The sequence below is a fragment of the Sus scrofa genome, chromosome 4 (genome assembly GCF_054392235.1).
Source record: "Sus scrofa isolate SSC_HxYL_T2T_F1_AM1 chromosome 4, Sscrofa_HxYL_maternal_Yorkshire_Landrace_v2.0, whole genome shotgun sequence".
In the NCBI taxonomy this organism is placed as follows: Eukaryota; Metazoa; Chordata; class Mammalia; order Artiodactyla; family Suidae; genus Sus; species Sus scrofa.
In genome coordinates, this window is record NC_139386.1 from 23,532,095 (window position 1) to 23,547,362 (window position 15,268).

At 34.4% G+C, this 15,268-nt stretch overlaps 1 pseudogene; it reads left to right on the forward strand.

Annotated features, from left to right (window-relative positions):
* Positions 1–11,745: 11,745 nt before the first annotated feature.
* On the forward strand, positions 11,746–12,217 carry LOC110260450 (vesicle transport protein SFT2A pseudogene; annotated as a pseudogene).
* Positions 12,218–15,268: the final 3,051 nt, after the last annotated feature.

Genomic DNA, 15,268 nt, shown 5'->3' on the forward strand with positions numbered 1-15,268 from the left:
CGCGTTGCTGTGGCTGTGGTGTAGGCTGGCAGCTACAGCTCTGATTAGACCCCTAGCCAGGGAACCTCCATATGCCTCGGAGCGGCCCTAAAAAAGGCAAAAAAAAAAAAAAAAAGACTATATGATGAAGGGAAAAAATCCCTATAAGTATCACTCTAGATTGTTATAATATTAACCTTTTACTTTTTTACTTCCCCAAAACCCACAAATATTTTAAAATATAATTTTAAGTTAACAAGAAAGGAAAAAATAGATTTTATTTTTATTTTTACGATTAATTTATCTTTCTGAATTTGTAATGAATGTACAGGGAACAGAGTTCAAATGATATTGATGTATATACAATAAAAAGTAACCCTTTTCACTTTATCCAGCTTTTCTCCTCAAAGGCAACTGCTATTATTAGTTTCTTGGATACACGTCTATAGATATTTCATACACAAATAAGTATTTAACTGTAGATTTTTTAACATATAAATATTAGCATATGGAGCCTTTTTATGCCTTGAATGCTTTCACTTGATATAAATGGAAGATTTTTAAATTACATTGCAAATAAAGCTTCTTTATTCTTTTTAATGTTTCCATGACATTCCATTGGACGGATTTACAATAATTTATTTGAACAGTCCTCATTGATGTACATTTTTTAGTGCTCCAAAGGCTATCCTTATACATACAATTACTCCATGCATGTGAAAGTATATCTGTAAGATAAATTCCTAGAAACTGAATTGCTGGGAGAGGGGACATGCATTTACATTTCTGATTAGATAAATAAAGATGTATTTAATTCTAGTTATATCAATGTATGCTCCCATTTAAAGTATAAAAGACTGAATTTCTCTGTAAAATAGGGTTTAGAACTAATTTACTGCCATTTTGAAAATCATAGAATTGAACACCTATTTGCCCACCACTGCAAATAAAAAAAAAGGAAAATATAAAAATGAATTAGAATTGAAAGTTATCCAAGTTTCCTTTTAATAAAACCAAATATAATCTCCAAATCTGAATTTTCTTTGAACGGATAAGCTGACATCATTTTTCACAAAGCCAAGTTATTTAAGACTAATAATTCTCTCCAAATTTCAGCATCAGTGCAAATAAATCAAAATAAAATAACTTTAATATGAATGGAAACAGAACAATCTGTACAAAACTGTTCAGTTCTTCATTTATATTTTAGAGAGATGGAGAATACTATTAATTTAAGATCATTCAACAGACATTAAATATTTAATTATATTTTTCCCAATTTGCTTAGTTTCTTAATATTTTATCTGTTTTTCTAAAATAGGAAACACTGGGACTTCAGTTTCTCCAAATAAAGTGTACTCTTAGAGGTTAAAAGAAAAGTCTTCAGCAAAAATTTTCCTCTTTCAATTACTAGTGTCTTAATTTTTGGAACAAGTTTAAGGACTTCTGCGTAAAAACATTTACTTTCATCTTTAATACCTGAGGAATTTCAAGGCTACGACACCTGATTAAGAGTTTCTTATCAACAGCATTTTCCTTTAAATAAAATCACGTTTTACATTTTAAAATTAATCAATTGAAAAGAAGGAAGTTTGAGAAATACATTTACCTCAGTATGAGGTTTATATATTCAAAAGAGTCACGTGGCTATAAAATATCCTAAATGCCTTTGAGATATTAATATTTTTTTCCTATTTTTCCTTAACACACGAAAATAAATTCTAAAGCGGGGAGAAGAGAACTTCTTGAGCATTTAACTATGGGTTGTGTATAAATTTCATTGCCCACAATTTTTTTTTTTTTGTCTTTTTAGGGCTTGAATTCTCAGGAATTCAGAGAGCACTGAAACCTTAAAATACTGCCTTCCAGTAGGACCTCATTGCTTATGGGGTAGAAATGATGGAAGATAGTATGAGAAAAAGAATGTACATATGTGTATGGCTGGGTCACTATGCTGTACAGCAGAAATTGACACAACACTCTAAATCAACTATACTCTAATTAAAAAAAAATATTGCCTTCCAATATTCTCCAAACTGTTTCCTTGTGCAGAGGTGTGTGTGAGCACATATGTGTGTTTACTATTTTTCCCTGTGTAGCAGGGAAGCAGCTCTTGGGTCACCATCCTCAGTTCTCTTTCCCTCTGTGCTTGTTTCATAGACTTTATTTAGTCCTCCAGGCTCTGACTCCTGTTCTTCCAAGACAAGTCTTTTTTGTAATTCAAAACCACAAACTGAAAACTGTCCCTCTAATAAATGCCTGGGGTCTTAAATATGAAAAACTCTTTGGCTTTTAGACAATTGCGTTTATGAATTTCAAAATCCATCTAGCTTCTCAATTGAGTTCTTTGTTTTAAGTGATAACTTGTATGCCCTACTCAGATCCTAAGGCTGATATGCCTACCATTTTAATAGTTCAGAGAAGGATAGAGTAATAGGAAAGGGGGGGAAAAAGAGAGTTTAATGTCAAACTGTCATTCTCTACACGTTTATGCATCTCTTTTATTTGTAGAGTCACACAACTGCACATTTGTGAAGGATGCAAAAATCTTCTACTTACTACATCTTAGAGACAAAGGAGTACTGTCTAAAACACTATTTTTCTCTAGGCTCACATATCTGGCAGAAACAAACTAGAACCTAGGTTCTTTAATGTCACAGGAATCCTCTGATATACTTCATTCAGTTATCTCTTTCATTTTTGTGTTAGCTGCCCTAAATCCCTAAAAATAGACCTTTATAAATTATTTGTAGTAAATTTCTAGAATTGGTGTGGCAAAGGCAAGGCACAGAATGATGTAGAAAGTGAAATGGAAACATCCAGGCTTTCCGATTTATGCACAACATGCCTAGCATAAATTTCCATGTTTTATCTTTCAAAACAAGATAGTTTCTCTCTCCTAAAAGCCACCCTAAATCCACATCCACAATATATTTTATTATATTTGTATATGTCTACAGTATATTTAAAGAATCAGAAGCCTAACAAACTAAGAAACCATCTTAACTTCAGCATTTCTTTGTTATACTGCAGTCACTGCAGGTCGTATACACATATAACGCCATAGAGAAATAAGGAGGTGCTACATCCACATTGTATCTGTGGATTCTTGTAGGAATTGAATTTTATCCAATTTATGCAGTGAGAAGCTGCTGGAAATTACAATCTAGAGAATGAAGTGCTCCAATTACCATTTCTTAAAAGATAAGTTTAACTGCTGAGGAGAGATCAAAAGAAGTTGTAATGGCAGAGGGTAAATGTGAAGATGAACAAGAAGAGGAGCAGAAGCTGGTACAGCTGCCCATGTAAGAGATCCCTCCAGCCTGAGCAAGGGCAGTGGGAAAGGAGATGGAGAGAAGTGGCCAAGTCGGGGTATGCGCTGGAGGTGGAGTGGGTGAGACTTCCTGTACTCCTTACCTGGGCTCAGACCACAAAGGGATAAGAGGGGTCAGGAACTCACTGTAATTGTCTCACTAAATACATTAATTTTGTTTCTCTACTACTCTAATAGGAAACCAGGAAACAATATAGAGCTCCATGTACAACAAATAGAAAATAGTTTAATACCACGTATTCTAATAGCTGATTATTCAGTATCATTTCAAAAGGCATAATGTTCAGAAAAATCTTTCAACTAAAGATTGGTACACTAAAATGGGCAGTTAATTTGTTACTATCATTAATATTAGTATTGTTTTAAGGCCATTGGAATTACCCTTTTTGCCCCTAGTCCAAGAAGGGTTTATTTTTGTTGATCTTCTTGGCCTGGTATAAAATCTATCTTTTGAGATTGGCATTCCCCAGTGACTAAGTGGTGAATTATGCTGTCTGGAAAGTTATTGTGAGTTCCACTGTGGTTTTGGTTCAGTAGGTTTTTATGTATTTTTACAAATTTTGTACATACACCCAGAGGCTTTTTGGCACTGGCTACATTTTGACATTCAAGAAAATAAATATGAGCCATTTAACGGTCTCTAATTCTAGATTCAGCATTTTAAATATATTGGAATATGTATATGAGGAATTTTCTGAAACTTGGAACACAGACTAATTTGGCAAAGATTTTTACTAATATTACAAAAAAGACCTTTCTTTGCAGTTCATTTGATTACATGTTCTTTAGTTAATGAGAGGTATATTTTGAATATGAGCTCTGGAACTTAGAGGAAGTGTACTTAATATTCTGGATATAGGTTTTGCATTTTTAGTGACCGGATAAGACCAATGCTAATTGATTTAACCTATTCCTGGTAAAACTCTCAAGCTTATAGTCAACTTGAATTATAGTCAACAGTAGAGTGAAATGCAAAAAGGCTTTTGTGGAAATGAAGGAAATTCACTCTTTAAATAAAGCATAGCTATTTCAAGTACAAAAACAATGTATTTGCTAATCTTTTTTCCCTCTCATTCGTCAAACTTAAATAATCCACTTGCAAATTAAAGCCAAATGGCATATACTACGGAAAGTTCAGTTTATAGTGACATAAAGCCCTATAATTCTCATATGCATAATTAGCCTTCCAAATTGTCTATTAATCACACAAGGAAATTTATATCGACTAAAGGAACACTGTGATTATTAAGGGTAAAAAATATTACTAAATATTCAGACTTATGTAACATACATCTTGAAAATGTGAGCCTCATTCAGGAAATTATGATACAAACTGACACATAGGTAATGGCAGTGCGTTAATAAAGGAGTGTTATGCTGTGCATAATGGCAAGACTATGTTATGATGGAAATATACAAAAGTTTCAGAGGCAGCAGCAACAGTTTGAATTACTAAGGATTCTTGGTTCTATTGTTATTTTCTGCATTGTAGTACCCTCATTTTGGCCACTGTTTTTTCATGGGCCAAGGGATGTCAGCAACTCTTGTCTCCTACCACTTTGAAAGGTTGTCAGGGATCTCATATTTTGCTTGGTAATCCCTTGAGATCTTTGGATGAAAAGAACCATAAAAATCCAAGATGTTTTTTGGCGGGGGGGGGGGTGGTTTCCAAAATTGGCCCCTTTCAAGGAGCCACCCACTTGGATATTGAATACCCTTCCTGTGTAATGTGGAAAAAGTGGTTGGTGAAAATTTACCCTTCTAGCATCACCAAAAAAACAGACGTCTTCATTGTTTAGAAACTGAAACACACCCATTGGGGATCACTTCGTCATTTTTTTTTAAGTGAATGAAAACATCACAAGTTGAATTGATGAAATGCAGGATAAGTGCAAACAGACTACACCCTTCCTCTTTTGGTCACAAGGAGTGGTGGTCTGCCAACTCTCCCCCATTGCGCCCTCCCTGTCTAGTAAAGAGCCCTAGTTGGCTCACAAACCAGGTCCCTATCTGAGCTACAACTAATCATGCCACTGTTGAGTCACCAACAAAAAACCCCACAGACTGGTTGCTTTCCTCTTTGTGGTATGTGGCAGTGATCTGAAAGAGAATCTTTTCCCTGTCATTTTTTTTTCTCTTTTTGTCTGCATCATTCCTCTACTCCCCCTCTTCTTACTCATTTTTATTTCTTCCAACTTTTAATTATTGTTCCTTTCTTAACCCATCCTTTTCTAATCTCAAGGGCTATTTTAAAAGGATGCTTGTTCACCAGATGCAACTCTCCAAGGGCTCATTTGGAAAAAATAATAATCTTTTCTGTCCCTCCAGCTGCCAAAAGTCATCATGAGTCATGTTTTTGACTCAATTGACAGAAACACTTAATATAAATAGTCAGCCTTTCCCAGAGTTTCTTCTTACTTGCCATTCCATCTTGTTGATTCAAACTGACTTATAAGATACAGCATTTGACCAGAGTCGCTTACCTGGTCATCATATCCTTTGTATTTTTCCTGTCTGTAAAACCTGGCAAGAGCAGTTAGATGGAGTAGGTTATAAGAAAAATAAGGGACTGTCAGTAAGCATTCTAGCTCTAGAGTATCTTGTTTGAAATATTCTTGCAAGGTTACTCTCCTAAATTGAACTGCATCCCCTATACTAAATAAAAAATTAGGTAACCTACTTTCTAAGTAATATTGTTTACTCATAGTAATGATAATAATAATTATTATTATTTAAGATTGTTCCTTAATAGTATCAAGATAACAACTCAGTGTTAGTTACTTTGGAATCATGAAGAGAAACATGTTTCAAATAGACACAATATTTGTTTTTTTACTTTATTAAGTTAAGCAGAGCTCAGAGGACTATTACTAATATTCACTATTTATCTTTTCAAAGTAAAAGTTTTAGAATAAACATAGCAAGGTTGATTTAACTTATTAGTGAGGTTTATCAGTCAGGGTTCAACCAAGAAAGCAGAATAAGTAAGATATATGGATAAATCCTTTTCCTCCCAAACACGTTTACTGATTTGTTTATTGTTTTATTCCAAGGAATTGGCTTACAAATTGTGAAGACGGGTTAAGCAGATCTGAAATCCCATGGGTCAGAAAGTTAGGAATGGAAGGTCACAAGGCACCCACAGGTATGAGCTGAAGGTTTTTGTGAAAGGCAGTCAGGAAAGAATAACCATTCCAGAAGCAGTCTGGAACCCAACAGAGCCCAGGGTATGTCTTCAGGGAAAGCTTATATCCTTTTTAAGGACTTCCTACAGAATAAGACTGAGCCACCCCAAATAATCTCCCTAAATTACAGTAAACTAATTAGGAACTTTATTTATATCTGCTAAACTGCTTTATAGAAGGACCTGGGATAGGATTTGATTGGAAAACTGAGAGAACACAGGTTCATGATAGAAAATGGTTGCTACTTCCTTTTTGTCCTCCAACCCTCATGAACAATATCTCTGTAGCCCACCATATCTACAAACATATGAGAAAGGCAATTCTGGAGAACGAAGTTTATCCTAGGCAAGCTGACATACCGCAAAAGCCATAGATGAATGTTTACAGACTCTGTGCTAAGGTCTGAGCGTGTTCTCCCCAAATTCATACGTTTGAATCCAAACTCCCAAAGATGATGGTATTAGGAGGTGGAATATTTTGGATAGTGATTGGGTCTTGAGGGCAGAACTCTCTTATGGGATTGATGCCCCATAAAGGAGGCTCCAGAGATATTCCTAGATCCTTCTGCCAAGTGAGGACATGGTGAGATACAAACTGTTTAATGTTCAATAAAGCAATGAAACCATAACTTTTGGGGCAATCAGTTCTCAGACAGAAGACAATTTATATCCACTACCAGACAAAATCTACAAGGTAGAGATGTAACTTCATAGACTCTGAGACCGAAATTAATAATAAACAGCAAGTCAAACAAAGGCACATAGGCAGAGAGGATTAAATAATCTTTGCATGGGCCCGTTAGGCTATGTTTCATTATGATCCCCTTTTGGTTTGGTTCCAACTATGGTTTCCAGAGCAATTTATTAAATATTTCATCTTCTTTAGCTGCTAAATGACAATCTTTTCCTGAGAATTTCAATTTCCTGAAATACTATATCAGAAATGAGTGTTCATTTTGCAATTTAATGGTGATATCTTTTGGTCTTCTCTGATGTAGACACACATAATTTCTAACCCTTCATGGACTATAACTGCATATCAAAGGGGTTTCTTGGGGTATATGGTAGATAACTCCTAGGTACATGGGTCCCTGGAATCTACAGGCCCCAAACAATTAGCCACAAGAGAACTCCTTTTGTTGAGATTTTTAAAAACAACTGTTTAAAAGAGTTTTTGCCTATTAAGACAATGAAGACATCACTGACATAATAAATAATAGGAAATTCATATCTTAAATTACAAATAATAGTGCTATGAATAAATTCATATTGACATGTGTCCAAACTACTGTTTCGCTTTGTACGTATGAGCAAGTTACTGCAATAAGCATATTGCAGTACATCTAGTACATTTTTCTCTCTTCACTCTGGCTCCTTTCCTAGTCATCATCTAATCAGCTGTCAACATCATTATTCTAAAATTTAAGGATCTTTGTTTTACTTGCTGGTTCAAAATGCTTCCATGATGCACATTGCCTACTGGATCAATGCCACCTACCTAAGCATGGTAGTCAAGGCCCTACATGATCAGGCTTTATAATCTCTCTAATTTCAATTTTGGCCAAACACAGCCAGCTCTGTGTGCACCATACCTCTGCCAAAAGGAAAAGACTTGTTATTTCCCAAATCCTCACACGAGTCTTACTGAATCATGTTTCCATGTATAATTATCCCTGCAAGAAATACCCTTCACTCACTATCATTCTGGAAAAGTTCTATTCATCTTTAACACTCAACTTAGATTCTCTTCCTCTGAGTAAACTTCCACTCACTCTTCTAGGTTCCAGTGACACTCTGTGGGGATAACTACTCCCATCCTTAGCTTCTCAGTGATTCAAAAGGCTTTTATGCAACTGTGTGGCACCCCGAGTGCTAAAGCTTTGCCTTCTTTCCCTTGTTCCCAGAACAAGGATTTAATTAGGTAATGGTTGCCTATTCAAAATAAACATTTGTTAAATACTTAATATAGTCACTTCCTCTGATCTTATGCTGGTTTTGGGAAATTAAAGCAAGTAAGTAGAGAAGTCATTCACTTCTTTTTTTAATTATCTTTATTCACTAGTGGGTCTCAAAGTTTACCCTGCTTCTCAATCTTCTTCTGAAAGAACATGGACTGCGTGACCTCCTCCCAGAGTTTCAGATTCAGTAGATCCTACCTGGAGCCACAAAGTTTGAGTTTCTAATTGGCACCCTCTTGCTGCTCCCACCACTCAAGGACAACAGTTAAAAACTACTGCTCTAGGGAGTTCCTATTGTGGATCAGCAGAAATGAACCTGAATAGGATCCATGAGAATGCAAGTTTTATCCCTGGCCTCACTCAGTGGGTTAAGGATCTGGTGTTGCCATGAACTGAGGTATATGCTGCAGATGCACCTTGGATCCCGTGTTGCTGTGGCTGTGGTGTAGGCCAGCAGCTGTAGCTTGGATTTGACGTCTAGCCTGGGAACTTCCATATGCTGCAGTGTGGCCCTAAGAAAGGCAAAAAAAAAAAAAAAAAATTAAAGAAAAGAAAAGAAAAAGAACTACTGCTATATAACAACACAAAGACCAGGATGCTAGAAGAAAATATGTATATTTAATAAATGCTTATCTAACTGGTAATGTTTTATTTATAAAAACAACCCTAGTAAGGAATACAATTTATTCCATTCCTTTATAAATCAAGAGGAATGAAATATATTTTATTTAATATATCTATATATTTTTTCTTTTTTTAATAATGAAGGTAGATAGTGAATCAATAATCTATGAGTTTTTCATCATAATCATACATTCCCCTCCACCATTATTTTTCAATATATTTAACAAGATTAATTTTTTTTTAAAAGGCATTGTTAGTTTTTCTTTAAAATAGTAGAATTTAACTTTTGGGGGTGAAAGGAGAGATTATTTTAATGATTTATATTCCCATTAAAGCAATTAACCCACTTGCCAGAAAACTGTACCCACATAGTAATACATATATATTTTATGGTGGTGGTGGTCCCTGGACTCACTTGAATTTTAGGGACCCAAATCAAGAATCCTTATTTTTAAAATTGTAGGTGGGAAAGAAGGGATTGTAGGGGTAAAATGGGAGCAGTCCTTTTTTTTTTTTTTTTTTTTTTTTTTTTTTTTTTTTTTTTAAATCAACCACAAGAAAGCTGCTAGAGCTAATAAAAAAATTCACAAAGTTGCAGGGTACGCAATCAGCAAATCAAAAGTCAGAAGACCTAAATAAAAGACATTTCATGTTCTCGGGTAGGAATATTTAACAGTTTTAAGATGTCAGTACTGCTCAAAGCAATCTGCAGATTCAATGCAGTTCCTATCAAAGCTTGAGCAACTTTTTTGAAGAAATGGAAAAACAAATCCTGAAATTCATATGAAATAGTAAGAGGGTCCCCATAGCCAGAATAATCTTGAAAAAAAAGAACAAAGGGAGAATTCACACTTTTCTCTTTTGAAACTTAAAACAACTCTACAGTAGGTAAAACAGTATGGTACAAGCAGGGGGATAGGTGTGTAGATCAATGAAATAGAATTGAGAGAACAGAAATGAAAGCATAACAGCCATGGCCAATTACTTTCTGATAAGAGTGCCAAGTCTACTCCATGGGAAAAGACTAATCTCTTCAACCAGTTGGACAATTGGATTTCCACATGCAAAAGAATTTCATTGGACACCTACCTTATATATAAAAATTAACTAAAAACAGGTCAACAATGTAAATATAAGTGCTAAAACCATAAGAATCTTAGAAAAAAACATAGAGATAAATCTTCATGACTTGGGGTTGGCAATGGATTTTTTTTTATTTTTATTTTTATTTTTATTTATTTTTTTTTTTGGTTTTTAGGGCCTGCAGTATATGGAGGTTCCCAGGCTAGGGGTCATATGGAAGCTACAGCTGCCAGTCAGCACCACAGCCACAGCAATGCAGGATCCAAGCCGTGGCTGCGACCTACACCACAGTTCACACACACGGCAATGCCAGATCCTTAACCCTCAACCTCATGGTTCCTAGTCGGATTTGTTTCCACTGCGCCCTGACGGGAACTCCGTTTAATTTTTTTAAGTTTTAATTTTTTTTTTTTTTTTTTTGCTTTTTAGGGTCACACCTGTGGCATACAGAGGTTCCCAAGCTAGGAGTCCAATCGGAGCTACAGCTGCTGGCCTATGCCACAGCCACAGCAATGCAGGATCCAAGCTGTGTCTGTGACTTACACCACAGCTCACAGCAATGCCAGATCCTTAACCCAATGAGTAAGGCCAGGGATCAAATCCACAACCTCATGGTTCCTAGTCGGAGTCATTTCTGCTGCTTCACGACAGGAACGTCTTTTTTTTGTGGGGTGGGGGGGGCAATAGATTTTGAAATATGACACTGAAAGCACATGGACAAAGAAAAAAAAAAAGATAGGTTGAGCTTCATAAAAATGTAAACCTTTTGTGTATTAAAGGACATTTATCAAGGAATTAAAAAGACAACCCAAAGAATGTGAGAAAATAATTTCAAGTCCTAGATCTGATAAATATTTGAAATTCAACATATTTAAATCTCAAAAAATGACAAAAAATGGGCAAAGTACTTAAATAGATATTTCTCCAAAGACATACAAATGGTCTAAAAGAACATGAAAACATGTTCAACACCATTAGCCACTAGGGAAATGCAAGTCAAAACCACAATAAATATTATTTCACAAGTATTGAGATGGACATAATAAAATTAAAAAGTGAAAATAACATGTGTCGATGAGGAGGAGGTGGATAAACTGGAAATTTGGTACATCACCGGTAAATGTGTAAAATGATGGAAAGGTAAAATGGAAAAACAGTTAGGTTGTTCCTCAAAAAACTAAATAAAGAATTTCCATATGACTCACCCATTCTACTCCTAGGTTTATACATCCCCAAATTAACAGGGATCCAAATGCTCATTGTTCACAAAACCCCAAAACTGACAAAGCCCCACATTTCCATTAATAGATAAATGGATGAGGAAATTTTGGTATATATACATACAACAAATTATTATTAAACTTTAAAATGAATGAATGTCTGATGCTACAACATGGACGGACCTTGAAAACATTATTTTAAGTGAAATAACCAGATATAAAAGAACACATATTTTATGATTCCAGTTAATGGTGTACCTAGAATAGGCCAATTCATGGAGACATAAAGTAGGTTAAAGGTTTCTTTTTGAGCAAGAAGGGCAGGTGAAAAATTAGACATCAGTGCAGGCCAGGAAAATGGCCATGGATAAGCGGAGGGTCCTGAGTGGCCAAGGTGAGCCTGCGCACAGAGGTCCTAGATGCTCTGTCCCTTAGTTTTGACACCAAACTGAGGTGGTTTGGCATATGCTTTGTATGCAGCATTTTCTGTTTTTTCCTTGGAACTGAATTGCTATGGCTTCCTGATAGAATAAAACTTTTTTACAGTATTTTATACCTTGGAGAATAACCCCGCAATAGTCTGTAGGAGTTTTTAATGGGCTCCAGGAAGCAACTGAAGAAAACATTTGAAACAACTTTGTTTGCAACAATTATTAATTATCCTTTTTGTTTCATATTTATCCTGCATGCTTCTTTTTGGTGACATAAGAAGGGAATGGCCATATTACTGTCCTTGTGAGTGACTGGATACAGTCTACTATGCATCCCATGTGCAAGAGATGCAGTCATGAAATGCTACTCTTCCGTCCTAACTTGTAAATCAGAAACTTTTTGAAAAGAGCATTTGAAAGATGATGCTGTGGTTTTGGTGCAGAATGCTTTTCCTGATACAATAATCACTCCAAAATAAGCACAGTAACAATTTAAGACTATTAGTATTCTGGTACAACTATATGCTTGATTAAACTGTTAAACGCTTGTAACTTTAAATTCATTATGTGTCATTAACATGCCCATCCAAAGATAAGGGGATTTTAATCATTGCCAATTGTAAATTATTTTTAGCCATTTTTTTATTCTTTTTAAAACAGAATTAAAATGTGAATATTTAAGGATAAACCTGTGTTGCAAGACATATTCAGCTTTGGGGGCTCTTCTAAAATAAATACATTTTAAAAACATCTTTTTTTAAATGTGAAAGTTTTAACTTTAAACTAAATACTGCTTATTATGTGTAATGAAAAGAATATGTATATCATTACAATTTTTAAATAAACCCACCCTTGGAAATAAATAATTTATCAGGGAATAAGGGAAAGGATGAATGGGGAGTTATTGTTTAATGCTCACAGAGTTTAAATGGGATGATGAAAAGATTTTGAGTTAGATAGTGATCTTGGTTGCATACCATTATGAGTGTAATTAATGCCGCTGAACTGTGCACTTAAAAATGGTTACTATTGTAAAAAGAAAGAAAGAAAGAATCTAAACAGATACAGGGAAATAAACAAAGCTATGTTAAGCCCCAAAGGTAAGAAGTACTAACAATTACGTAGTGTTTACTGCATCCTGGAGTCTTCCAGGTGTTTTTATATATGTTAACTCATTGAATCTTCCCAACACCAGTATTACTATTTTCCTTTTCTCATCTATGATAAAACAAGGCAAAGAAAATTTAAATAATTTGTGAGCATCACATAACTAGCAGATGGAAGAGCCAAGATTTGAATCCAGGCACTCTGCCTCTAAACTTATACTTTTAACTATACTTGCATTTTAACTATGTGTTACTTCCTCTCCCCATTATTCTGTTAAATGCTAAATGAGGAGAATGAACCTAGAACTATAGGAAGTAGGAGGCTAAGAGAAGTCAGTCTGTTTTTTGGTTACTCTGGTTTCTTAATACAGTAACCTTGACAAATTGAATTCCCAATTGACAAATAATATGCACTTTTGGTAGGCATACTGTTTTATCAAGTGACTTTTTTGAATAAGTGGTGGAATATGATGACTCTCCTCTAACAGTCATTGAATGCTTGCTTTTGCACATTTTTTTTTTTAGCAATCGATAACTATTTTGTTAAAACACATAATATTTTCAACTTTATGTAATTTACAAATGAAATTGTTAGCTACTTAAAGAGTATAATGTGATGATTTGATATAGGTGTTATGTTATAAAAGGACCCCCCAATCAAATCATAGAGTTAATTAATGCATCTATCACCCCTCATATTTACCCCTCCCATTTTTTTTGTGGAAACATTAAATTCTATTGGTAAATTTCAATTATACAAATAGTACAGTGTTACCAACTATATTCACCAAAGTAAAGTATTAGATCCTCAGGTCTTATTCTTATTAAAACTGAAAGTTTTTTTTCCCTTTAATCAATCTCTCCCGATTTCTCCCACCCCACCTCCCCAGTCCCTGGAAACCACTTTCCACTCTCCAATTCTGTGAATTCATTTTTTTTTAATTCCACATAGAATTCATATATATTCCACATATTTTTAGATACGGTGCAGTATTTGTCTTTCTCTACCTGGCTTACTCACTTAGTTTAATGCCCCCCAAGTTTCATTTATGTTCTTGCAAATGGCAGGATTAGGGTTGAATAGTCTTCTATTGTGTATATATATATACATATATATATATATATATATGTATATATATTTTTTTTCTTGATCTATTCTTTTGTTGATGAACACTTAAGTTTTTTCCATATTTTGGCTGTTGGGAAAAATACCACAATAAGCATGGGAGCAAAGATATTTCTAAGATAATGGTTTTGTTTCCTTAGACTGTATACCCAGAAGTGGGATTGCTGGATCATATATAGTAGTTCTATTTTTAAGTTTTTGAGCAACCTTCCTATTGTTTCCATACTGGCTTTACCAGCTTACATTTACAGAATAGATGATTTTTAAAGAGACGTTGTGAGAGTTAATAAAAATTGTTGAGAAATGTGGCTTCTTTTACTTTTTAATAAGTGGATTCAACACTAAGAATATCATAACATAAAAGCTGATCTAAGTTCTTTGGAATTTTTATTTCTTTTATGCTAATTGTAGCTTCAACAACACATTAACTTTTATTGAGATGAGACTGCATCTTTCAATATTTAAGACATTTCTTGTACACATATTTTTTGCACAAATAAACACCAGCATCTATCAGTGATTAAATTATAGAGTTATTCTGATGGTATGCTTGCATGATTACTGTTTTTATTTGTTTGTTTTTTAGTATTGTTTTCCATGTAGCCACTTAAACAACTTGGAAATTGCTTAAGAAATGAGTTGTAATGAAACACAACAAATATATGATCTTTGGATTACATTATTTTCATTTATATCCAAACAGCAGTAAAAAAATTTATTATACATTTAAAAATATAAGTAGTCTCTGTTAAGTTTTAATAACCCTAGTATAAGATTTAAAATATTTTAAGCATAACCCAGAGAAACGTTATATGCTGTGAGCCAATAATGTCAGAAGAGCAGCTCTGCCTTTTATTAACAATTATGATTTGTAGCAATCTTTTATTGCCAATTTTCACAACTCTGCTTCCTCTTTTTTTTCATCTCTCTCTTTTTTTCCTTTTCTTTTTCTTTTTTTCCCTGCAATCAAGTCTTGGACTAGAGAGTTTGGCCCCTGGGATCAATCTCCACCAGATGATATGAAGCAAAACTTCCGTCTGGTTCCATACTTAAGCTGTTCCTGGCTGGAATTCAATTATATTATAAGACACATGGCTGTTTCAAATTCAATAGAATTTGATAAAAAAAAAAAGTTTGTTTCTGAGGAAACATTCATTGATTACTAATAGGTATTATTTGAGGCTAGAAACAGCCAGAATTTAGAAGAGATCACTTGATAAGTT